The 24,175-nt window shown below is 53.3% G+C and overlaps 1 protein-coding gene across 5 annotated transcripts in view; it reads right to left on the reverse strand.

Moving 5' to 3' along the window:
* PEBP4 (phosphatidylethanolamine binding protein 4) overlaps nucleotides 1-24,175 on the reverse strand; it is a 248,890-nt gene that overhangs the window by 14,476 nt on the left and 210,239 nt on the right. The gene's annotated exons all lie outside the window — the stretch shown is intronic.

The following is a 24,175-nucleotide window of genomic DNA, read 5'->3' on the forward strand; positions in this document are numbered from 1 at the left end:
TGTGCAGGACTGGGAGATGCTTAGATGAAAGGGACTGGAGCCGGGCCCCTGGGTCCGTGCCACAGCTCGGGGGCCCCTAGGTGTGGGGTTTTATGGCCTTAATGATGGTGATTAGCATGGCTTTTCATTGGTTCTGCCAACACCTAACAGTGCTCTGGCCACCTTTCCACCAAGCCCTCCTGGTGTAGCCTCTGCTACTTCCCCTCTCAGAGGTGCTCAGGATGAGGGTTTGGGAGTGGGGAGCTGTGAGATTTCCTCCTATTTCTCTGCAGAGACTCTCAGGGTCAGCTGGGGGACCCAACTCCTAGTTGGGTTTACCTGCTACACAGTCAAAGCCGCGCCCCCCACCCCCTTCTTGAAGCCTCCTGATGTCTTCCCCTTTGTCTTGTAGCTTGTCTACCAACTGTTCTTACTTTGGGCCTCCTTGGCTAGAACATCTCCTCCCCCAGGCTTGTCTCTGTCTAGGCTAGGAGACAGTCGGTTGGGACAATGGGTGGGAGACTGCAGAATGGGGCCCTCCACCCTGGGCCGCTTTCCCACTTGGTTTTCCTCACCCTGAGCAGGTGAGATCTCTGTCCTCCGGCACCCTTCCAGCAAGCCGCAACAACTCCCCCCCTTCCAGTCTTGTCTGCTTAGGAGCATCCAGGCCGACTTTAAATTTGGTCCCTGGAACAGCAGGGCTCATGCCAGCTCTGCCTTGGCCCACTTTCAGCAGTGTCAGGCCCTGTCTTACCCAGGGCTGGCATGGGGCCCAGTTGTGGCCAGCGGTTGAGAAGCCAGTGGGTACCAGGGCAGGGGAAAGGGGTTGGGGAATGGAGGCCTCTCTCCTTGATACCCATCTGGCTCAGGAGAGGATGTGAGGGCCCAGGCCCTAGCAGCCACTCTCCCAAAATAGCTGTCTGGCTCTCTGGCGGCTCTAGCATGATTGAGAGATGGGGGCTAAGCCCAGGGCGGCCCAGCCCAGCCTGCTCTGCGCTCCCAGCCACCCCCTCACTCCTCTCCAAGTCAGCCCAGCCAGCGGTTTGTTTAAACAAAACAATAGCAACCTAAGCTGGCTGTTTCTTTTTAATTCCCCACAGGCTTGGGTCCCACCCAGAGTGATAAACAGGCCTCTCTCCTCTGAGTGAGGGCAGGGAGGGCTGAGGGTGGGGGCTGGGGCCCGTAAGGTCAGGGAGTTTGTGCAGAGCAATGTGGAAAGTCTGATCTGTAGCCTTGATCAGTGTGGAAAGGCTGTCCTTCCCCTCTTTCACTCTGGGGAGTCTTTTCTCATCAACTGGGGCCAGCTTGGCAAAGACGTACTCACACCCGCACACTTGTGGATTCATTGAGTAAAGCCAGCGGCCCTTCCTGCCCACCTTCTCTGAGGGAGCTGCCCTTGAGCTCAGCTGAGGCAGCTGTTGGGGTAGCTGAGAGCAGAGGGCATTGATGGCTTTAGAGTTCTTAGGGTCTCTCTGGAGCTTGCCCTATGGACAGGTGCTGGTCCTTGGAAGGATGAGCAGGGAAGGAAGGCTCTAAGGAAGGATCAGGCTGTAGAGACTGCACCCCGCCCGCCCCCACCCCCAACCCTTTGCAGAGCCTGTGGTCTGTGTGGCTGGTATTTACTCAAGCTGGGTTGAGGATTGGCTAAGTTTCCTTTGGCCATGAACCTCACTGGTCTCTCCTGCAGGGGGTTGGTGTGTGCTAAGCTTTCTACCATACAATTAATATGTGGTAGGGGTCTTAGGAAGCCATAGTCAAAGGGTGAGAATGTTGACTCTCCAAGGAGCTCAAACTGCTTGTCCAGAGCCACAGAGCTGTGAGTGGGAGAATCCCAGAACATTCCAGGAAGAAAGAGCCTTAGACCCTTTGACTTTTGAGACCCACTAGCTCAAGATTTCATGTCTTTTACCCATAGTGCCATCCTATGCTTTTTCTACAATGTCACGACAGTCCCGTCACTCCTCCAGGCAGCATGGTTTTTAGGAAGACTATTATTAAAACACAGATATTACTTGGGAGGCCTGGGGCCGCAGTGGAAGTGGTTACATGGTTCCCTACCCCCCACTCCCCAGCCCCCATATGAAATCATGAGCTCTCCTCAAGTGTCTCCATGGACTGGAGTACCTCATTTAACCTGAGATGACCTTAGAAAGCTGGAAATCTCTGGGAATGGATGAAATTCTGGAACCTTTCTGGCAAGGTGGGGGTACGGTGGGGTAAATCTTTGATTCTGAGCACTTCCTAGAAAGGGCCCTGAGGGTGGGCACTGAACCCAGCATTTGGGGGACAGATCCCACACCTATCAAGTCTGAGACAGTTTTGGAAAGAGAGTGTGCAGCAGGGAAGGGGCTGCTGAAAGCTCCCCTACACCTTGGCCTCTTCACCTGGCGCCCACCTTCCTGGCCTTCCCCCCTCCCCTAGGTATCCTGCTCTTCTTTCAGATGGGCCCAGCCTAGACAAAACCGCCTTTCCCGTACTATAGCTAAGACAGATTGACATTTTCAAAATGAGCTTGTTGAAATGCTAAGGTTAAAAAAAGGAAATAATTATAGAAATTATAAACAGTGTAGAAATTGGCAGGTTTCTGATCCCTAAGAACGCTGGAAAGCCCAGAATGGCTTTTTCAGGGTATCAGTGCAGGAACACCCGAGGTGTTAGGGCAGCGTGCTTGGGAGGATGTCCGCAGCCCTTCTAAGGTGTCAGAGACTAGATGACCTCTTTTCCTTATCAGCATCCTCTGTCAAGGGGAGGGCAGGAGGAAGGGGTTGGAAGATTGTTCAGTAGGACCCTGAAACGCTTAGGATATGAGTGGTCTCCTCTTTGAAAAAAAAAATAGTCTCATCTTTCTCATAGAAGTTGGCCCTCAGTGTGTGTGGGCACGCATGTGTGTATGGGTGCGTGTGCATGGAGGCTCTGTGCATGACTGTCTGTCATTGGAAGAGGCACATGTTATTCTAGTTGCAAAGAAGAAGCTTGACTCTGTGGACACTCTGGAGGAATTTCTGGGTTTATAGACGTGAGATTTCCTTTCCAACTCTCTCATGCCTCAGAACCCATGGCTTCTCTGTCATGTTAGTTTGGAAATGGCATGTGAGATGCTTCAGAGAAAAACTCGACTGAGAGTCACAGCGACCCTGTTCTTGGTCCAGGGCAGATACAGACTATCTTCCCAGACTTGCTCTGAGCAAGTGGTCTCTGGTCAAGTAGAGAGCAAGGTGCTAGAAGCTGGGGTCTGCTCCCCCTACTGTTATCTGACATTCGTAATGAGCTTCCAGCATGTCTTCTCTAGGGCTCTAACCGATGGATCCATCTCACAGCAGCCCTTGCTTGGGAAGGGTAGAGATTAGTCTCCCATTTCACTGGAAGCAACCCAGAGAAGCTATAGCCTCTCAAGGGCAGGGACAGCATCCTTCCCATCTTTGTAGCCCTTGAGATGCTTTGCATAGAGCAGGGGCAGGGGACGTTGCCAGTGCTCTGGCTCATTCCCTGGCCCTTGCTACCTTGGTGCTCTCCAACTCTACTTCCAATCTGCTTCCCCTGGTCCCAGAGTCACCTCTGGCCTCCAGAGCCTGCTTCACCACATGCACAGTAGAGCATGCCTGTTGGGGTATTAACATCCTCTGGCAACAGTTCCTAACCAATGGCTGATGGGAAATGGTGCACAAATACTCCAGCTTCTTGCCTCTTAGGGGGAATGATGGAGTAGCATATTTCATACTGCCTCCGGGTACCCACTGTGGAACTTGTCTGCTCCTAGCCTCCTGTCTCACCCAGTCCTTTACTGGTGCTTCCTCACGTCCCTTTGAAAGTACACTACTTGCTTTAGACTCCTTGTCTCGGGCTCTGCTTTGGGGGAACCCAAGCTTAAATAGACATTTGTGGAAGGAGTAGAGAGATGAATGAAGCCTTTGTCTGCGGTGTCATAGGTAGCTGGCCTCAGTGCCAAGACTAGAAGCCTCTACTCCTGACTCCCGGTCCCTGTGTCTTTTGATGGGACCACACTGCTACTGTCTGGACCTGGATCCTTCTGCCCTCCCAGGCAGGGTCCCAGAGATCCCCGATACATTAAGCCTTTACAGTACCACAAAGAGGCGAGCCAATTAGATGAAAGACATCTCCATTCTTCGTTTCTTGTCCATGGGGACAGCCAGAGAGCTACATTTCCTGAGGCTCCAGGGTCCTGGGACACCCCTTCCCCAGCCCAGAGAAGCCTCAGGTGAAGGCTTCTTGAAGCACGGGGGCCAGATTCGGGTTGTGCAGCCTGATGAGTAGGGAAAGGCTCAGCGCTGGGCCCAGCAGGGAAGCCAGCACAGTGTCCTCATTCCCCTTCAATTACCTACAGGCAACTGTCCGCCCACCTGGGCCTTCGTGGAGGCCCCAGGTACTCGGGCTCGCTGACCCCCGGAGCAGAGGGTCAGCAGCACATTTCCTAGAGTCTGCGGGAGATGATTTAATCTCTTCCCCCACTTCTTCCCATCTAGATGGGAGGATTCAATCACTTCTCCTGCCTGGCTGCAAACCTCGGGCAGAGTGGGAAGTTTCACTTTTTGATCTCGGGGTGTGTGTGTGTGTGTGTGTGTGTGTGTGTGTGTAGACAGGGCAGGGTTGGGGGGGGCTGTCAGAAGAGTCCTTAACTTGAAAGGTGAGGTGCAGAAAGATGTGGGGATGAGGAAGAGCGAATGGAGACATAAAGGAAACAGATCTTGGTGGGGAAGGGGGGCGCGGGAAGGGGAAAAAAAAAAAAGGGAAACGGAAACAGAGTTCCAGGCTCTCTGACGCTGGCACCAAATGAAAAAGCTCCTTGCTGTTTTGCACAGCTGCCTGCAAGCTGCCAAGTGGCAAAGGATCCAGGAAAAGGCACAAGATTGGAAAGTGCTACCCAGCAATCTGTGTATTCTGCAATTAAGAAGGGGTAAGTGAGTGGAAGGCACTGACAGCTCCCGGGCTCCGAGGTCTCCAGGGGCTGCGGCTGCCAGGCCACCTCACACCAGCTTGGAGAGGACCCAGCTCTGGAGACTGGTGCCTGCTTCAAGGGAGAGGCTGTGATCAATTAATCCTGTGGCCTGCTTTTTTTTTGCCCTGAGGCCAGGGAAAGAAGGGCCGGCCACCGAGGTAGGTGAAATGGAGTCTGTGGGAAGTGGTGAGGAGGAGTCACGCACCTGAGCCCTCCTGGGAGCTGAGTGCTTCTAGACCCCGGGGTGTAGGATGGCCAATTATTTTGTGCACCAGTCTCCCTCAAGAAGTATTAACATCGAGGGGCTGATAGGCCTCTTCCTGGCACCTTCATGGGCAGTGGGGCTGGGTGGTGGCAGTCTTTAGAACGTGCCAGTGGGTGGCCTGAAGATCTGGTATCTTGGCACTGACTGGCAACGGACCCCTGGGTTTTGACTCCTAGTCTGTCTTCGGATCTGGAGTCAGTTACCTCCCTGGGACTCCAGATGCCAAAATGGGGAGAGGAGGGCTATAGCTGAGGGAGGGGGGTGGAGATTATCTGCCTCTTATAACTAAGTAATTACCCAGATAAGAGAGAGGAGCTTCACTCAGGGCTTCACCATTCTTCACGACACTGGGTTAAGGGGCAAGATTTCCCAAGGCCAAGGTCAAGATTGTCTGTGGCTTATAAAGTACAGGCTGTCCAGGCCCTTTGTTCCGGGCAGTGTGGAAGTACATGTGGTTTCCAAATAAGTCACGCTGTGTTGCACCTGTGTGTATGTGATAACATCTAGTGTAGAGCTGGCCCTTAGGGATGATGGCTGGGGAGATGGGTAGATAAATGAGTCAATGAATGAGAAGCGCTGGGATGGAGGCAGAAATATGAATGAGGCACACTTTATGTTGTTGAGGAACTCATGGTCTAGGGTGGTAGACAGATCAACGAAGAAAAAACAAACTATTATCAGCCTACATAATTGAAGTCTACAAGTAAGGGCTGGAGGAGTTCAGAGAATAGAAGTTGTAGCTGCCTGGGGGAAGTGATCAGGAAAAGCTATTGAAAGGAGGTAGGGGGCACCTGGGTGGCTCAGTGGTTGAAGCACCTGCCTTTGGCTCAGGCCATGATCCTGGGGTCCCTGGATGGAGTCCCGCATCGGGCTCCCTGCAAGGAGCCTGCTTCTCCCTCTGCCTATGTCTCTGCCTCTCTCTGAGTCTCTCATGAATAAATAAATAAAATCTTAAAAAAAAAAAAAAAAGAAAGAAAGAAAGAAAGGAGGCTATCCTATCTGGGCCTAAAGGATATGTAGGAGTTTTTCAGTTTTTTAGGAGACCAGATAGGGAAGGGGCATCTGAATTAATTAATTGATTAATTAATTAAGGGGAACTGCATTAATAATGGATAATTATGCAAACAAGATGTGAGGAGAGCAGGTGGGTCTGGAAGAAAGCTCAAGACAAAGGTGGAAATGTAACCTAGGGCTAGTTTTGAATGGCAGGCAATGCTTCTGAGAATCAAAACTTTGGGTCAACCTAAACTTTGGATCCATAGACCCAAGGCAAGACTTTTTCCATGTGCTCAGCCGCTGTGTGCCCAGGAGAGTTATGGGCGGGGGGGGGCAGTGGAGCTGCCTCTGGTCAAGAAAGTACCTGGACAGGGCCAGGCCTTGGGGCACTGCCTATACAGCAGGTCAGAGCTGCATGGAGCTGTACTCCATCGCCATGGCTTCATTCAGTGTGGGTGACTCTGGGGCCCCCACACTCAAACACCTCCCTGTACAAATGATAACTTTGTTTCAGATCATGAAAGTACTATACCTCATTGCAGAAAAGCTTGAAAACACACACACACACAAAACAACTAGAAAGAAAAAGAATCCCCTGATCATTCTTTGTAGAGATAACTGCTCTGAGAACACCATGGCTCCCTTCCCTGCATTTGTCCCAAAGCTTCTTGTCCCACAGGTGCCAGCTTTGAGCCTCCAGTCCTCTCTGGGGCCTGCATTAGCTGGACTCCCGTCTGACCTCCTGCTCCGATAATCCGCCTGAGCCGCTTTCAGTGTCTGAAGCTCACAGACTGGTTTGGACCTCAGGAGGTGGAGCCGCTACTCTTTGACCCTTGCCTGTCACAGGTCACCTATTCCCCGGATGCAGCTCCAGGGCAGGGTTAGAGAGTGGGAGTGGGAAGGAAAACAGGATCAAGAACACAACATATAGTTTTCCTGAATCTGCTCCACTTAGAAATAGACAAGATCTATTAAGATAGCTCGAGAGCAAGTATCCTGAGTTGATAGCTAAGTATAATTATTATGCGTCGATGTTAGTTGAGACTAGAGACTGCCATTTCTAGATGCCTAGAACCAAAGCCGAGGCTTTCAGAATCAAAAGCGGGTCTCTGGAATGCCTCAATTATCTGGAATCATGTAGAGAACTGGCTATTCTTCGTAAGCACACGTCCCTGATCACTTGAATCTTAGACTTCCAGTGCCCGAACTCCTTTGATCTTAACTACTTTGGTTAGTGATCTTATTAAACACTAGTTCTTATCTTCTTACACACACACACACACACACAATGGAACTACCTTACGTAATTTTAAATAGCGCTGCGGTTGTCACAGTGAATAACCAATTCTGCACCCTGCTACAGCACCAGACTGTGATGCTGAAAAACAAATAAAAGGAATGGGCCATTTGGCCTTGTGCCTGCTCAAACCTCCTTAGGAGCCAATAATCTAATATTTGTGTGGTCGTGGTCACCACACGAAGAAAGGGAAACACCTCTTGCCGGGTGCCTCCAATGCCCAGGCATTCCGCCAGCGTCTTCGTACAAGTTCGCTCCCTCTGGTCCCCGCCTTCCGGGACCTTTCCTGCTCAGGGGCAGTGACCCTCACAAGAGGCACCCCTGGGAGGCCAGAGGTCGCCTGCCCTGCTGAAGGAGTCGTGCTTCGTGGTCTCCTTCTCGGCTGCCACAGAACTAGGGAAGGGGTGCCATCCAGTTAGAGGCAGCCCTGCTGCATGAGCGACTGAGCTGTTTGCATGCCCATCCGAAAGGGCAAACTGGGCTTCAGTCCAATGTCATTACCAATCAGCTACATGACTGTGAGCAAGACACTTACTTTCTCGGTGTCTCTGCTGCTCTACCTACGGAGCGGCAATGACGATGATGCCTGCCCCCCTGCTTTCCCCATGGGGCTGTCATCAAGATGAAATTAGGAAGAGAAATATTCTCCAGCCCCCCAGTGCCATCCTAGTGCAAGGGTCATCGTGGTTCCCCTTCCCCGGGCCACCCACTGGGGGAAGGGTGGGGAGGAGACGGGGAACCCATCCTGCCAGCCCCCTCGTGCTGCGGCAGACCCGAGAAGTCTCCTGGCAGGGTCAACCTCATGAGGCTAATGGCTGTGCCGTGGGCTTGGAGGTTACTCGGCTGTGAACGTGGGCCCGTCCTGCTGGGTCTGCACTCACCCGGGGTGCGCAGAGCGTGTGGCACATGATGTTTATTAATATGCCTTGATGAGGGGCATTAATATCTCTTAATGACACCATCTGAGCCCGGCCTCCTTCTTTCTCTCGCTTCTCGCTCCTCGTTCCTGTCTCCCCCCACCCCCCAAGAGATACACAGTCACAGAGCAAGTGAAGGACAGGAGAACGAGCTGTCAAGCTGTCGGGGAGGAAGGGCTCCGATCGGGGTCCAGCCACAGGGACAGACAGAAGATCCTGGGTGCGGGAGGCAGGAGGATGCCTGGGCTCTGCTGTTGGGTGGAAACTGGGCCAGAAACTGCTTGGCCATGGGAGCAAGGGAAACAAAACTGTGGCGAGACCTTTCCAAAACTGGTGGGGAGGAAGGGGAGTGGCAGAGGCTGAGCCAGGAGCCCGGGAGCCTCAGGAGCTGGGGAGGGGCTGGGTTCCTTCATGGGAGCGGGAAGGGGGAAAACAGTGAGTCACACACACTCACACATCTTCACACACTCATGTCCATTTGTGCACACCCATCACTCACATACATGCATGCTCAACATGCTCACGTATACATGTCCACACACGACCTCCACATTCACATACTTAGGCACACATGCCACACATACCCCCTCACACCCACATATATACATGTCCACAGCCACACACACATGCTCATATACAAACACAATGTGCTTACATGCACACATAGGTAGCTGTCATGCATACTTATGCATGCACCCATACACATGCACATACGCATACACATGTCTACACAGTCACAGGCACATGCTCACACACATGCACACTCACATGTTTACACACATCTTGATACACAGCTCTCTGCACTTGTGCGCTTAAGCACACACATTCACATATACATATGTTCACACATACAATGTGCTTACATGCACACTCACATGCATCTCACATATGCACACTCACACACAGACACAATATGCTCATACAATATGTACTCACACATACATACGCATGCTTATATATAGTCACATATTTACACATGATACACTCATCAATGCAAACTCACAGTCCTACAGATGCACACACATGCACACACACGTACTCACATTATACATAGTTGTACACAGTCACACATACATACTCACAAGGCACACATACACACATGCATACACGCTCTCACAAACACATGCTCACTACACTATCTCTCCCAGGCCGTTTTGCACTGGTGGGCATGTCAGGCGCTGAGTGTGATAGGAAGGCCAGGATGATGGGGCATTTGGAAGGGGCTGGTGTTGAGGCTAAAGCTTGGACTGTGGGATGAGGACCAGGGGGTGTGGGAATCTGCAGGCCCCTGGCAGGAGCCCAGGACAAAGAGATGACTGATTAGGACTGTTGTTTGTGAGTAAGAACTGAGCTGTTCTGCTCCCCTGTGAGGGCCTATGGGGTGGGGATGGAGGAGGGGAGGGGATCCCTGGTGGGAGAGGTGGCCCATGGAGTGGGGGCACCGGCCTTGCCCTCCTGCCACTAGAGTGTGGAGCTGCGGGTTGACACGCTCCCCTGTCCATGCAGCACAGAGGCAGAACAAATGGGAAACGGGTGTAGCAGGGAATAAAGGGCTTGGGAAACTGCAACCTTCAGAGGGAGGGAGCTGTAGGGCTACCTCTGCAGGCCTGGCGCTTATCTATGGCTCCCATCTCTCATCTCTAGCATCCAGTCTTTCTGGCTGGGTGGCTGCAACCCCAGGAAGGGAGACCACGGGGCACTGGGGAGGGCCAGTAAGCTGAGAGGTGCAAACCCAACCTGGGCCAGACCTTTGCTTCCCAGCTCCCGCTAGACAGAGGGGGCCCAGAAGCCCCCTAGCACCCACCTGGCCTGGGAAGGATACCCCAGGGCTTGTGGATGATGGGTGGCACTGGTGTCTGGACTGCTCCAGGCTGTGAGAGCTTCTTGCCCACCCTCCCCCCACCCCAGGTTCTGGGGAGTGGGGATCACTTTCACCAACTGCTGGGAGGCTTTTTTACAGCACCTGCTCCTGATTCTACTAGTCCCTCTGTCTCCCCTCTTTTTGTCACCCCTGACCTTGTCCTGTCCTGTTCTCCACAGTCAACCAGGAAATGGTCAGCTGCCTCTGGGCCACACGGCCCTCCCCACCTTCCACCTAAGAGATGCTGGTAGTTCTAGCGAAGTGGGCCACAAGACTGGGGGGCTGGGGGCATGAGTGTGGTCGGGGGGAGGCCTCCAGGGGGAAGGCGGGTGGCAGTGGTGGGAGTCAGGCTCCTGAGCTCTGTTCTCTGTTTTCTCTTCCTCCTCTGCCCTGCTTTAGGCTTCCATACTCAGCTCTAGTGGGAAGATGAAGCACAATCTGTACCTTGGGCCTTCTCTCTCCTTCCTTACCAGAGGGCCCAGGCCTGGGGCTACCTCGTGAGGAAGAAGGAAGGAGTAAAGGAAGGATGGAAGGAAGGAAGGTGGGTGGGAAGGAAGAGAGGGATAGACAGATAGGACTTCCTGGAAGAAAGATTGAGGATCAGGATTTTGTGATGAAAGAAGAAACGAAAAGATGCTGGTGAGACCTGGCGGTTCTGTGAAACCCTGTAGTCATTAGCAGATGTGACAATAAGTAGAAGCGGTTAAAGCTCATTCAGATCACATCTTGCTCTTTTCACAGAAGCTGACAGTGAACTTGGCCCTGGTCCCCTAGCCCCTTGCTATTCGGAGCAGCAGCAGCAGCACCTGGGAGCTTGTCAGAAATGCAGACTCTCGGGCTCCTCCCCAGACCTGTGAATCAGAATCTCCCTTTTAACAAGAACTGGTGGTGATTCGGTGATTCGTCTACACACGAAAGTCTGAGAAGCCCTGGCCCAGAGTCCTGCCCTGAGACCTGCCTGCTCACCACTTTCCCTGGGCCCTCTAGCCTGGGCAGGGGACTCCCGGGTGGGAGCAGCAATGGGGAAGGAACCATCCAAGGTCTTATCCCTGGCCGATCTCTTTCAGGTCTCAGAGCCCTGGGAATCCCCCTTCCTGGGGAGGACTGACTGGTCCTGAAGTGGCCCCAGCTGTCAAGTCAGGTTATTTGGACTGGTCAGGCTCCTGGGCAGTCAGAGGAGATGGGTGGGCTGGAGGGGCAGGGGCTCGGCCAGGTCTGGGAGACTCCAGGCCCATCTCCTCCCCTGCACACTTGCCTGGAGTCACAGAAGCAGCCCCAGATCAGTGACTCCCGGTGTCACTTGCTGTTCTGAGCTTTTGGGTTTTTGGGATTGGGCAGGGCAGGCTCTCCCACTGGTGGGACACCTGCGTGGCCACACCTGGGTACAGTCTGATGGGTACTATGGGGGGTGCTGGATCCGCCCACTGGTGTTCCCTCCTGCCTGACCATACTCCTCACTCCTGGCCCTATTTTGGACAGTTCATTCATTCATTTATTTGTTTATTCCCCAGGGGCCTGCGGGGAGGAAGAAGTGAGAGAGCACTGCTCTTCCTTGTAGCCTGTAGACCAGAGAGGGGCGTGCGTGGGGCTGCCCAGGCTTGTGGGTCAGGGTCTGCTCTAGGGTGGGCTGTGGTCCTAGCAGGAGGCCTGCTGCTAGGCTTTCATCCCCAGAGATGCCCAAGTAAAGCTGTCATCCCTGGAAAGCTCCCAGTCTATCCTCCATGGCCTGTGGTGGGCCTTTGCGCCCCTGCCCACCTGGGTCAGGCCAGGCTCACTTGTCTCAGCCAAGAGAACAGTGACTGTGGCCCACCAGGGGACCTGCCAGGCCCAGGGTCTGCTCTCATTCTGTTGTGTCACCTTTGACGGTGCCCGGCAGGCAAATGCCAATCTGGGGAGCTTGGCAATTACCATGCAAAAACAACCGAGACTGAGCTCGGTAAACACCCTGACCTCACAGTTGGTCTGTCTCTGGAAAGCGTGGGGACTGACATGACTCCAGGGAGTGGAAGGGAGTCCGTGGCCCTCTCTGGCGAGGTCCCACGGAACCTGGGCCACCGTGTCAACCCCCCCCAGGGGTGCTCATCTGCAGCTGGCCCCTCCGGAAGAGGGGTGGCCTGCTGAGCTTGGGGCCGATGCCATGCTTGGCTTCCCGCCCTGTGGGGATCATCACCAGTCTCCAGGTGTGTCGAAATGAATTTTTGCACAACTCTGAGGAGGGCCCAGCAGTTCCAGGTGACAGTGCCCAGGGCCGTGAGGAGATGGGAGGAAAGGGGACGGGGTGACAGCAGAGAAGAACCTCAAAGAGGGTCAAGGGGCTTCCGCAGATGCTGACTCCCTAAGCTGCTGGATCTAGGGCTCAGGGTGCCTCCTTCCAATCCCCCACCCATGTGGCTGGACCTCAGAGGCCTTCCACTCGAGGAGTCTGGGATTCCGGGCTGCCAGGCCAGTCCCCAGGCTGGGCCACGGGGTGCCGAGACCAACTTCTCCCCAGAACTTTTTTGTTGTGAGCAGTCAATTGCCCTGGCATCCGAGGCTGCTGCGCACAAGGAAGGGGTCGTTAATGAACGCAAATGACAGCTGATTAATCTGCCTCCTCTCTGTGGGGTCTGGCCACGCTCCATTCCGCCTCCGTGGCCTGCGCCAGCAGGGTGGGCTCCAACCTATTACCACTGCACTTCCAGCCATAATGGGGAAGAGGGCAAGCCCCATCCCTCCCCTGCGCCAGTCCCCAGCCCGGGGTCCTGCCATGCATGAAGGGCTGGCCCTGCAGGAGCAGGAGAGGCCTCGGCCCTGCCGGACTCTCTCACTAGGTGCTCCCCTCTAGGAAGGGGGCAGACTGCAAGGAAAGATGCGAGCAGGTGCTCAGTGGGATTTGTGGAGAGGGGTTACACTTAGGAGGTAAGTGGGGGCACTGTCTAGACAATGGCAGATGGTTCGTTTTTCAGTTCCTCGCTGTGTCCTTAAGAAAGCAGCAGGTTCCTCAGATCTTTTGCACTGTGGGAAAAGGCAGAGGGAGAAGGATGGGGCTACAGAGAATCCTTCCTCCTCAGCCAGGTCACCTGCCCCGGCTCCTTCCTGGCTGATGTCAACGCAGCGCACATTTACTGAGCTCCTGCGAGGTGCCAAGTGCGGTGCAGGTGTGAGGGTGATTTAGAGTCTGGCAGGAATGCAGAGTGAAGGGGTAATTACAGATGGGATGCATGCGAAGAAGAGGACTTACAGAGGGCAGGGAGGGCTTCCTGGAAGAAGCAGATAGATTCTCCACCTGATAGTGGTGCTTGACAGGGAGAGGGGAGGGAGAACTATGTGCTGGGATGGAAAGGCCCCTATTTCCTGCACCCAAGCCTGGGATCTCTTAGGGCCTCCCCAGGTTAAGGGGATTGGTTGCTAGACCCTTCCTTTGAGGGATGGAGGAGCAGGAGAGGGAGTGAGTCAGGCCTGGAATGGAGGCTACTGACCTTCTCCCAGCAGGACCCCTTGGCTGAGAAGCAGAAGTAGAGTTCCCTTTGGGGGAGAAACCCCTCAGTTTTCACTGCAACAAAGAAGGGGCCCCAAGCTCTCTCCTGCCACGGCCTCTAATGATGGGGTTGGGGTGTAATGAATATCTGTGTACTCATAAAACAGGCTAATGACCGTCCTCATTTCATGGACCCCTTTCATCCTCACTCATTCCCAAACCAGAAGGGACCATCCTGAGGACCGAGGCCCAGAGCCTGGTGGCAGCCACAGACCCCAGCTGTTTGGGGTGGGGGCCAGCTGTCCTAAAGCTGAGGCCCCTCGGAGGCTGCCTTCTCCTCTTCCATCCTTTATCTGTTTGAAACAGCTTCAGGAATTTAGGTCGATGGCTGACCAACCATAGGAAGTGGGCAGGGGTTGGGGAGGGAGGAAGCATGAATGCCCTGATTCTTAAGAACAGTGTCGACACCTGTAGCACATGGCTGCAGAGAAAGAGCATTTAGCACCCGTTGCCTGCACCACACCCCCTTCTGCCCAGGTACTGATAGGAGTTCTCAGAATCACCCAACACCTGAGAAGAGCTAGACCCGAGGAGGGAGGGGCTGGGCCTGCTGAATCACCAGCAACACCTGTGTTTTGCTTGGGAGGTCTCCCGCTCAGGGACTAGCCAAGCCTGACCCTGTTTGGCTTCCTGGAGCTTGGTGAGATCACAGCCCCGGGTGTTGTGGCTGCAGGCCAGTGTGACCTGCTATGCAGGGAGTATTTTTAAAGAGATACTTGCTCCTGTGTTCCCAGGATCAGCTCCACGAGAGACTCAAGTTGTTCTGAGTCCCCCACCTCTCCCAAATTTGCTTGTAGAAATGGGTCAGGGGAACATGAAATCCACAAGCCAATCCCCTTGGGGTGGACAAGCCCCCGGGGCGGGGTGGGGCGGTCCTCAGGGGCTCCTGGTGACTGGCAGCATTGGAGGGAGGTGGGATGCGCAAGTCCCCTAGGACAGAGACAGCCCAATTTGCTTTCCCCAGAGCTGGGGGACTGTCTCACCATGGTCTTCTGAGCCTGCACAGAAGCCACAAGGCCACCATGACAGGGTCTGCCCGTGGCAAGACACTCATGGATGAGTCAGCCTGCAGCCTCAGTGTTCCCATCTGGGCGCTGGCCCAGCCCTGCCTCCAGGCCATCTGCAGATAATTGGGGTCAGTGGAGGGCAGAGGATCCCAAGAATGTAGATTCCTGTGCCCCTCGCCAGGATCCCATTTGCATGTTCCCTTCTATTGGAGACAATTGCCCCTTTACAGCCTAGGGCAGAAAGAGCACTGCCCCCAGGTCACACTTAGCCTCTCAGCTAGGGGCACCGCGGTAGAGAGGGGGCACACGGAGCCACAATCTCAAGTCCTTGCTCTCGGTCTGGGAGAGTAGGGAGCTAACAGCTAAGGTGAGTCACTGGGAGCTGGTGGTAGAGTAACCACCACCATCCTGGACTTGTGTCAGGCGCTCTCCTCTCTCGAGGCGTTTCAGGCATTTCTTTTTTTTTTTTTTTTTAATTTATCCACAAGACACACACACACACACACACACACACATATACACACACACACACACACACAGAGGCAGAGAGAGAGAAGTAGGCTCCATGCAGGGAGCCCGAGGTGGAACTCGATCCCGAGGTCTCCAGGATCAAGCCCTGGGCCAAAGGCAGGCGCTGAACCGCTGAGCCACCCAGAACAACTGGGCTGCCCAGTTTCAGGCATTTCTGAGCCACTGCACTGTCTCATCTCCCTTTCCAAGGAGGCGGAAGGGACAGTGGGGATCACCCCGGATTTGCAGGGGGGAGGGGAACACAAGCCCTTGAGAGGTTAGGTGGCCTGCCTGAGCTTACAGTCCCTACAGGCAGACCTGGGAATGCGGTTCAGGTGTCCTGGCCCATGCTCTAACCCTCCTGACTCACAGCCCACTGTTTTTTTGCCGACACCTCCCAACAAGGGGGGCTGTGTTAAGGACATGGGCTGTGAAGAGAAGAGATGACTTCTTTCCCTTTTGCTGGAATTTCTCAGGTGACCCCAGTTTCTCAGTCTCAGACGCCCTCCTCAGATTCTTTCTCTTTCCAGCCCAGTTCATACCTCGCCTTCCTTAACTGCATTTACCCCAGTGCTTCCTCTGTCACACTGGGCTTGGCTCTGTCAGGTACATTCCCCCAGCCTAGAGGTGCACCTGCTGGCTCTCCTGCCTCTCCTCTGGGCCGGAGCTCTGCCAGCGGATCTTGTCCTGTCCACCCTCTCCTGCTCTGGTGGCAGCGGGGAAGCACGGGCCCTAAGTCCCTGGGGCCACAGGGACAGGATTGACACACAAGTGCCTGCCTTGTCCATGGGCTCCAGGCCCGACAGATCACCGGCTGATCCCCAATGGCCCCGCTAAGCAGGAAACTGGGTCTGGGGGAGTGCAGCCACTTGTCCTGGTCATTAGGTGGCAGAATGGGAATTAAACCGAGGTATTTCTGAGTTCGGACACGGACCTGGGCCCTGGCTTATGCAACACTTAGACTCTTAGCTTGAATGACTTGGACACTTGTACACACGCGTGCGCGCACACACACACATGCATAGACTGCGTAGGGAGGTGTGTGGAAGGAAGATAAATTAGCCTGATTTCAAAGCTCTTTGCCTGGCTCATTATTGTCTCTCAAATGTTCGCTTAGAGGAGGGTGTGAGAAAGTGACAAAATGGATCATCGATGGAATTGAATCAAGGTGTTGTCTCCGGGTTTGAAAATGCACTCGACTTGTGGCAGGAGAAGCATTTTTATCTCACTAGGTTCCCCTTCCTTCTTTCTTTCCTTCTTTCTTTTTTCCAAGAAACATTTCTGCTGCAGTGAACTGTTAAAGGGCCTCAGGGTGTGCCCTCCCAGCACTAGGGGCAGGGGCATCTGTCTCTCTGCCAGGCCAGGTGCTCAGGTGCAGAAGGCACCCTAGGGGCTGGAGAGAGTCCTGGGCACAAGGACTGATCGGTTTGGGGACAGGTTGGGCTCTTTAGGTCTGTCTGGAGAAACGGTCAGATGCCATATCTGTGCTCCTGGCTGTGGGGTCTGTGACTCTGTTCTCTGGTCCTTCTGGAGTAGGATCGGAGGAGTGTGTCTTCCCCCCCGGACTAGGACAGTTGCTCAGATCTCAGCCATAGGGGCAGCCACAGGATTGCCCTTCCCTTCTTGCCCCTCCTACCTATGCCAGCCTCTTCCTCCTCTTTTCTCTCTCCTCTCCATCATCTTTCTCTTGAGTCCTCTGTTCTGCCCTCTTCTCCTCCCTCCTCCTCTCCCTTCTCCTCTCCTTCTTTCCAAGGGGACCTCAGCCCTCCACCAGGAAACAGATTTCTTCAGACCATCTGGTCCCACAGTCTGCCTCCTCCTCCTCAGCACTGTCCATCCATTGCAATTACAAATGTTCTAGATCTGCCCTGTCCTATGGAGTAGCTCTAGCCACGTGTGGCTCTTGGACACTTCCAATGTAGCTAGTACCATGCAGAAGTTGTCTTTATAAGCGTTTTATTGACTTTTAATTAATTATAATTTAAATTAGCACATGTGGCTGGTGGCTAGTGACCTGGACATCAGAGCTGTCAGTGATACCAAGTGCTCGACTCTCCAGAGGTCCCTGGGGGCACCGTCCACCCTTGTCCAGGCCCAGCCCCACCCCCAAGTGCCTCTGTGTGGACCCTGCTTCCCTCTCATGTTCAATTTCCTGACCTGTGAGAGACCCTGGAGGCCTGGGTCCTGGGCTTGGAGGTGGGTCGACACGGGTACTGGATCTGTGAGCCTCAGTGGCCTCTTCTGTAAAACGATGAGGATAATTTCTTGAGGAAGGTGCCCAAGGCTCAAGGTTCCCTTCCAGCTCTAAGTTCCATTCTGCTTTTGGGCAGGAGCCTCCTGTCGCCAGATCTGGGTGAATCAGTGTGAGTAGCAGGGCAGGTGGTGTGTATGTGTCTGGTGTATGTGCAGGCATGCATGTGTGCATGCTGTGAGGGGCGGCAGTGAGACCCTGGGGAGCCTGCTTCTCAGGCTGACCCAGCCTGTCTAAAGGTCTGGGACTAGGAAAAGAGCTAAAGGTTCTATTATTAGGGGAAGTTTGCAGCCTGACTCCACTCCTGGCAGGCGTTTGCCCGAGCTGTTCCAGTGATGCCCCAGACTTCCTCTTCTGCCATAAAAGTCTCCCGGAAAGTCTTCCCACAGAGGCCCCAAGGGCTTTCTCAGGGAATGTGTGAGTGTGTGTGCACACAGGCACTGAGGAGCAGAAGCCCCAGGCCGCATGCACGCTCGCCCACAGCGCTGTTGGCCCTGGCCATGGAGGGGATGTCTATCCTGGCTTGGGTGGAGGGAGGAGGAGGGGCTTCGCCTGGACCGGGCCCTGGCTTATGCAACACTTAGGCTCTCAGTCAGCTTGAACTACTTGGACACTTGTGCACACGCGTGCGCACGCGCACACACACACACATGCATAGACTGCGTAGGGAGGTGTGTGGAAGGAAGATAAATTACCCTTTGCTGCTTTGCCCTCCCTCCAAACTTCTGCTGCAGGAGTTCTTACCACATCTGGAGAGAAGGGGGGTGGGAATCCCTCAAGACAGGGCTGTTCTCAGGCTCCCTGGGTGTGAGGGAGGCTCTAGGCCTATGGCTGAGGTTGGAGGGACCACTGAGAGGAGCCCTCTGAGGGCAGAGGAGAGAAGCCCTCCAGCCAGTATGTGATGGGACGTGGCCACAGTGTAAAGAGAAGACGATGCCTTCTCTTTTGCTCCAGAAGGTACCCAAGTGACGGGGATCCTGGGTCACAGAACCCGCCTGGTGGAGAGTTGCATCAGAGTGAAACTTCGTGCTGGATGCCTTGGGGGAGAGGGCACTGAGGGCTTGTGATTCAATTTCCAACCTTTAGATGCCTGGGGTCAAGTCCTTGGCCTCCACCAGCTCACCCCTCTCTGACCACTCGTCTGCACTAGATGGCACACGGATGGAGGTGGTCGCTGGGGGTGAGTGAAGAAACGGGGGGTTGAATCAGAGGTCATCAGGCTTTAATCAGCCCTGAGTCAGAGAGGTGGGTGGAAACAACTTCAGGTAGTCTTGGGGTTCCCCAGGAGCAGGAGCTTCCTGGGAAAAAGAGCCCTCCCTGCTGGGGCAGCTATGAGGCTCTGACTGCAGACCAGGCTTTTCTCTGACATTGCTGTACACTCTAGAACAGAGAGGCCACTACAAGTGAATGATTTAGAAGCAGACCTGCCTGGAGCCAGGGAACTGACCGGATGACCCACTGAGTCCCTTCCAACTCTGTAATTCCACACAGAGAACTCACCACATCAGTGCCTCTTGGCTCTGTGGTCCTACACTGGCCCCCGGAGAGTTGGGGGGATGCCATCGTGGGGACTGGGGAGATGTCAGTCTGTGGTCAGGGAATTGAGAAAGGTATAGTGCAAGAGGGATGGGCACAGAGTCCTGCTAGAATTTCTGAATTTGCTGCAGGGTTTTTACTGCTTGGAAATGGGAAAGAGAGTGAGGATGGTTGGAAAGATCTGCAAGTTGCTTTTTGGTTAATGCATGGTTTTGGCAAGAAAGCTGTGAGGTGTGTTCCTCCTTTATCATAGATGGCAGCCCAGATTTCCCACAATACGATGAGGTCTGGCTGGTTGGCACCACCACCACCCCTATATCTCTGTGGGCCTCTGTGTGGGTCTTCTTGCTTTAGGTCTGTGGACAAGAGGGCCCCTCTATGTAACGTCAGCCCTTTGGTGCATAGCTACCTTCCTCGTGCTCATGACCTCCACCTGTCCTGCTGGAGCTGGAAGCCATGCCCACCACAGCCACTGCTTTTATCCATCTCGTCCCTCCCTGGAGCGGGAATCACCATCCAGGGCATGGCCACCGAACATAGAATATGGATCAACTCTCAAACATAGAATATGGATCAACTCTCTGAGACGGTCCCCATTTGCCCCTGTCTGAACATTGCCATTTCCTTTCCTTTGAGCAGATACCCCATACAGGTGGGTAGCTGCAGTAGCTGTGGAAGCACAGATGAGCCATGGGTGAGTTCTAAAGGGGATCCTTCTAAAGGGAAATCCTTCAGTGAGGTCCCCCACTCTGCATTTTACTAAGTGATTGATTCAGGCTCCTTAGAGGCAGTGTGGGTCTGGAACCTAGTCCTCCAGATTCCCAGTGTGAGACGATTTATAACAAATTAATTCTTTCATTTTCCCAGGGGCCTGGATGTGTATGGGGCTAGAATTTGGAAAATTTTATCTGGGCAAAATATTCTCTTCTAAAATCTACTAGATGATTCTGGGCACATGGCTGGTGTTTAAAAAATGCTTGTTGATTGACCTGTGTCTCTGGGTGACTCCTCCCTCCCCTTCTGTAGGAAGGAGGGGCATTCCTTGTAGGGGCTTGGTTTACCCTTCACTGCTGTCACCCTTTAGATTTCCACTCCCCTTGGGCAGCCAGAAAAGAGGGTGCCGGATGGCCCAGCCTCCCCTCCCTGCCATCCCTAGCCGGGGTGCGCCTTGAGCTCTCTTAGCTTCCCTCAGTGCTAAGACCTGAGTAAAGGAGTCAGGGGCAGCCACCCTGACTAACTGTTAGAGAAATAAACAAGACGGTATTGTGCCAAGGGGGGAGAAGTTACATCAAAAATATCTCAGAAAGGAAGAAAGCCAAACTTTTATATGAGATGCATGGATAGGGGGAGAGAGGTGAAAAAAAAGAGCCTGGGTAATTAAGTTAATAGGTTTCTTAAAGAATGCCCTTGTGAGTGATGTTCAACACATTCAAGTGTTGACAAGAAGGTATTGAACCTGACACCCACGCAGCGGGCAGAAGCATGCTCTCAACTCCGACACACCTTCTTTGTCTGAAACTTGTAGTAAAACTCAGTGCTGGGTTGTGAAATCTGTCCCAGGGAATCTGTGCTGTAGGGGCTCCAGGGTCAAGCTGCTTGCTTATCTTCATAGGCTTCAGGTGGGCCAGGGTGATCACCCTGAACTAAGATCCCAAGATTAGGGGGGCAAAGGCTGGGGTTCCCAAGTCAGAAGCCTAGGGATGCTATTATGCCACGTGAGGCCTGGAGATCTCTGAGGACCCAGAGACAACTTGCAACTCCTGTGGGGTCATCAGCCTGAAGCCCTCCCCTCCCTCTCAGCCCCAGCTGCCTTGGGGAACTTGGGTCTGAGACCCAGGAACATCTGTGCAATCCTAGGGCTTCCCTATCATGATGAACTAATGGAAGGATCCAGGTGAATATGGATTTCCTCTTTCTCTGAAATCTGTTTAGGGAGAGAGGCCCTAAATCATTGGTGGGCTGGTGGAAAGCAGGCTTGCCTTGGAAGAGAAGTGGGGTGTGTGTGTGTGTGTGTGTGTGTGTGTGTGTGCGCGCATATGTGTGTGTATAGTTGTGCTTAAAGAAAACTTGGAGTTTCTCTTGTTTGAAACCACAGGAGCACAAATCACCATTCTTAAAACAAAGGAATGCCTCCTTTGACAGAGAGCTCACCTCAAAGGCCCTGGATAAGCATGGGGTTTCTGGCCTCTTTGCCTACCCTGGCTCTGCTGTCACCCATCCCTCCCATCATCAGCCATTTACTCGTTCCTCTTCTCTTTCTGTTACCTTAGGTTCAGACTTCTTGAGTGATCAGAATTTTCAGGCTGGGACCTGAAACTCGGGGACTCCATCACAGTTATGGTGGCCAGATTTGTAAAGTGGAAAAAGGGTGACGTGGATTTCCTTGTGAGAGAAATGTTCTCTTTTTGGTATTTAGTAAAACACTCTGAAAATTGAGTAACCCATGTCTATGGCTGTCTGGTCACCCTGAGACAGTGCATCTTAGGGGAACAATTAAAAAGAACCCAGAATCAACACCTATGGCTCAGAGGTTTCCAGCCTGGCAGAAAGACCAGCACTGCCCCTCACCTAAAGTCATATACATTGTCTGAGGATGTGGTGGAAGAGTGGGTGAATTGGAATCTCCCCTTACTTAAAAATGGCTGTCAAGGAAGGTAATTGCCTCTTGTAACTGGGAAAGCTGGGTTAGCTCTGTGCTCTTGTTCTTGGCACCAGCTCTTGTTCTGGGGCTCATTTCTGCCTGGAGAAGCCAGTTGCCACTCAGGGCAATCCCATTGTTCAGGAGATGTAGAATTCTGGAGTTTGCACACAGCCCTAAGACATTTCTGTTTCCAGAAGAAGGGAGCAACTTATCAGGTTTCTGCCTAAATCCCAGAGCCGGGACCCAGTATTATGAAGGGAAGGCTCTGGGTTGTGTAGGGGATACCTGTTAATTTACACTGAAACTTCTCATTCTTCCAGCATTCCCCATCCCCATTCTCCATCATTGAGACATATCACTGCTATGTCTCTCCTTTCCCGGTTGCCCAAATTGAGTTTCCTAAGAGCAAATTGAAGAGGGTGAATCAGATTCCTTGTTGCCTGTTTGACACAGGCATGTGGTCAGGGAGTAGCCTGGCGGCCCAGGTCAGTGCACTCTTACTGAGTGACTCCATGCACAGAGCCAGGCTGGGGGCCACAGGGGCCCACGGACACCCGGAGCTGCCTGCACCATCACTGTAGTCCCAGAGAAAGACACGTCCTGCCCAGGAGGCAGGAGGGAGCTGTGAGCCTCCCGGAAACATGCAGGTTTCCAGAGAAGTCGCTTCCTCTAGCCATTTCCCACCTCCTTCCACCTCCTGGCATTGATACTAGGGGCAGCCCAAAGACTTCAATGAAGAGTCAATGATTCAAGGACATTGGGATGGACTTTTAGCTGGGACATCTTTTTGCATCAAACTCTTTTGAAAATAATGTTTTCTTCCTTTGGAGACACCTGGCTAGAGCAAAGCAGACTTCTTAGTTTGAATGAAGTAATGATATGAGATCAGTGACAATGTTGGTGTGTTTAATGTGGACAAATGGTGCTACGAGAACTCAAGAGCCAGAGAATTCCTGCAGCTGCCCAGAAGCTGAGGTTAAACTCCAAGGCAGAGCCCACCAGAGTGGCCACCTCGCTGAAGTCCCTCCCAGGCTGCCATTCCTTGCAGGGAAGGGCAGAGGGTAGAAGCCAGTGTCCTGGGCTACGGGCTCTGCTGTGCTGGCAGGTGGCCTGGCTTCAACATTGGCTTTTGGACCAGACTTCCCCGCCCCAGCGTGGGAGGTGTGAGGGGCTGGAGCTGGGAGGCAGGAAGTGAGCACAGATGGGCTGCCCAGACAGCTGTGTGGGGAACAGAGCACATCTGTCCAGGGTGAGTCTGGTGGGGCCCTGCCCCACAACCTCTATGCCATATTTACCTATTCACAGATAGGGTGTAAGCTGGGTTTGGGTCCCAAGTGGAGAGAATGATGGGAAAGGAAAATTGGGAGAAAGAGGCTGAGCTATCTAACGGTGGCTGATGGGGTATGTTCACATACAAAACAGAATGTCTCTGAATTCTGGGGAAGAAGAGGGACAAAGGACAAAGTGAAAAATGAAAGCAAATGGATCAATTTGCATCTGCTCAGGATGGGCTTCTTTCTGGCTTTGCAGTGGCTCCTGAGTGCCCAGGGTCTGGTGCTTTCCTCCTCTGTAGAGCTGCCCCCAGCCCTTGCCTCCCCACTCCAGATGGTCTTCCCTCCTTGGGGCTCCCCAAGTGTCTTGCATTATATCGACTAAAGTCCCTGAAGTAGTTGCTCTTTTTCCTCACCTACCAGGCTGTGGGTGTATAAGAGCAGAGACCCTATCTCTTTCATCATGGAATCCTCATGGAGTAGACCCTGTAGAAGTTTGTTAAATGGGTGAATGGTTTTGTAGCCTAAACTGCACTTGATCTTAGCCAAAAGGCCGAGAAGCGATCGTTGTAGCCTAAACTGACACGAGGTTTCCTATTTAATCCCTTAATTTTCTCTAATTGGCTTCAAATATTGCTGGGAAAGCTTATCCCAAGTAGACACCCAGAGAGATCCTTGGGAGATAGAAGCTGGATCAGACTTCTCGTCAGGAATTTGCCTGTAGGCCTCAGGGTGGTTTACCCTTTTAGCGCTTTTTTAGGGAGCTGAGCAGAGAGGAAGGGCTCCTTGTTCTAGAAACTGTACAGACTGACTTAGCATCATGGCCGTTTGCACGTCCTCCCTGGAGTAGCTGCTTCTCCCACTGAGCAAAGCTGTGAGCTGCCTGGTTTCGAGCCAGAGAGGCAGGAGTCATGGGTCACGTGGACTCTGCAGTAGTTTCTCCATATCCACTCCCTCCATCACCTCTTTCTGTCTGGTTTTTACAGGGTAATGAAGGAGATGGGTATTTGAGTCCCAGCTCTGCAGTGTGGCCGTGGGTGAGTCATTTCTCCTCTCTGGGCCTCAGTGTTCTCAACTGTACAATGGGAAGGCTGGACTAGATGATCTCTGGGATCTCTTCCGGCTCTTACTTGTCACAAATCTGGTAGGGTGATGAGGAGGGAACATGGCCCT

This window comes from Vulpes lagopus, chromosome 8 (assembly GCF_018345385.1).
Source record: "Vulpes lagopus strain Blue_001 chromosome 8, ASM1834538v1, whole genome shotgun sequence".
In the NCBI taxonomy this organism is placed as follows: Eukaryota; Metazoa; Chordata; class Mammalia; order Carnivora; family Canidae; genus Vulpes; species Vulpes lagopus.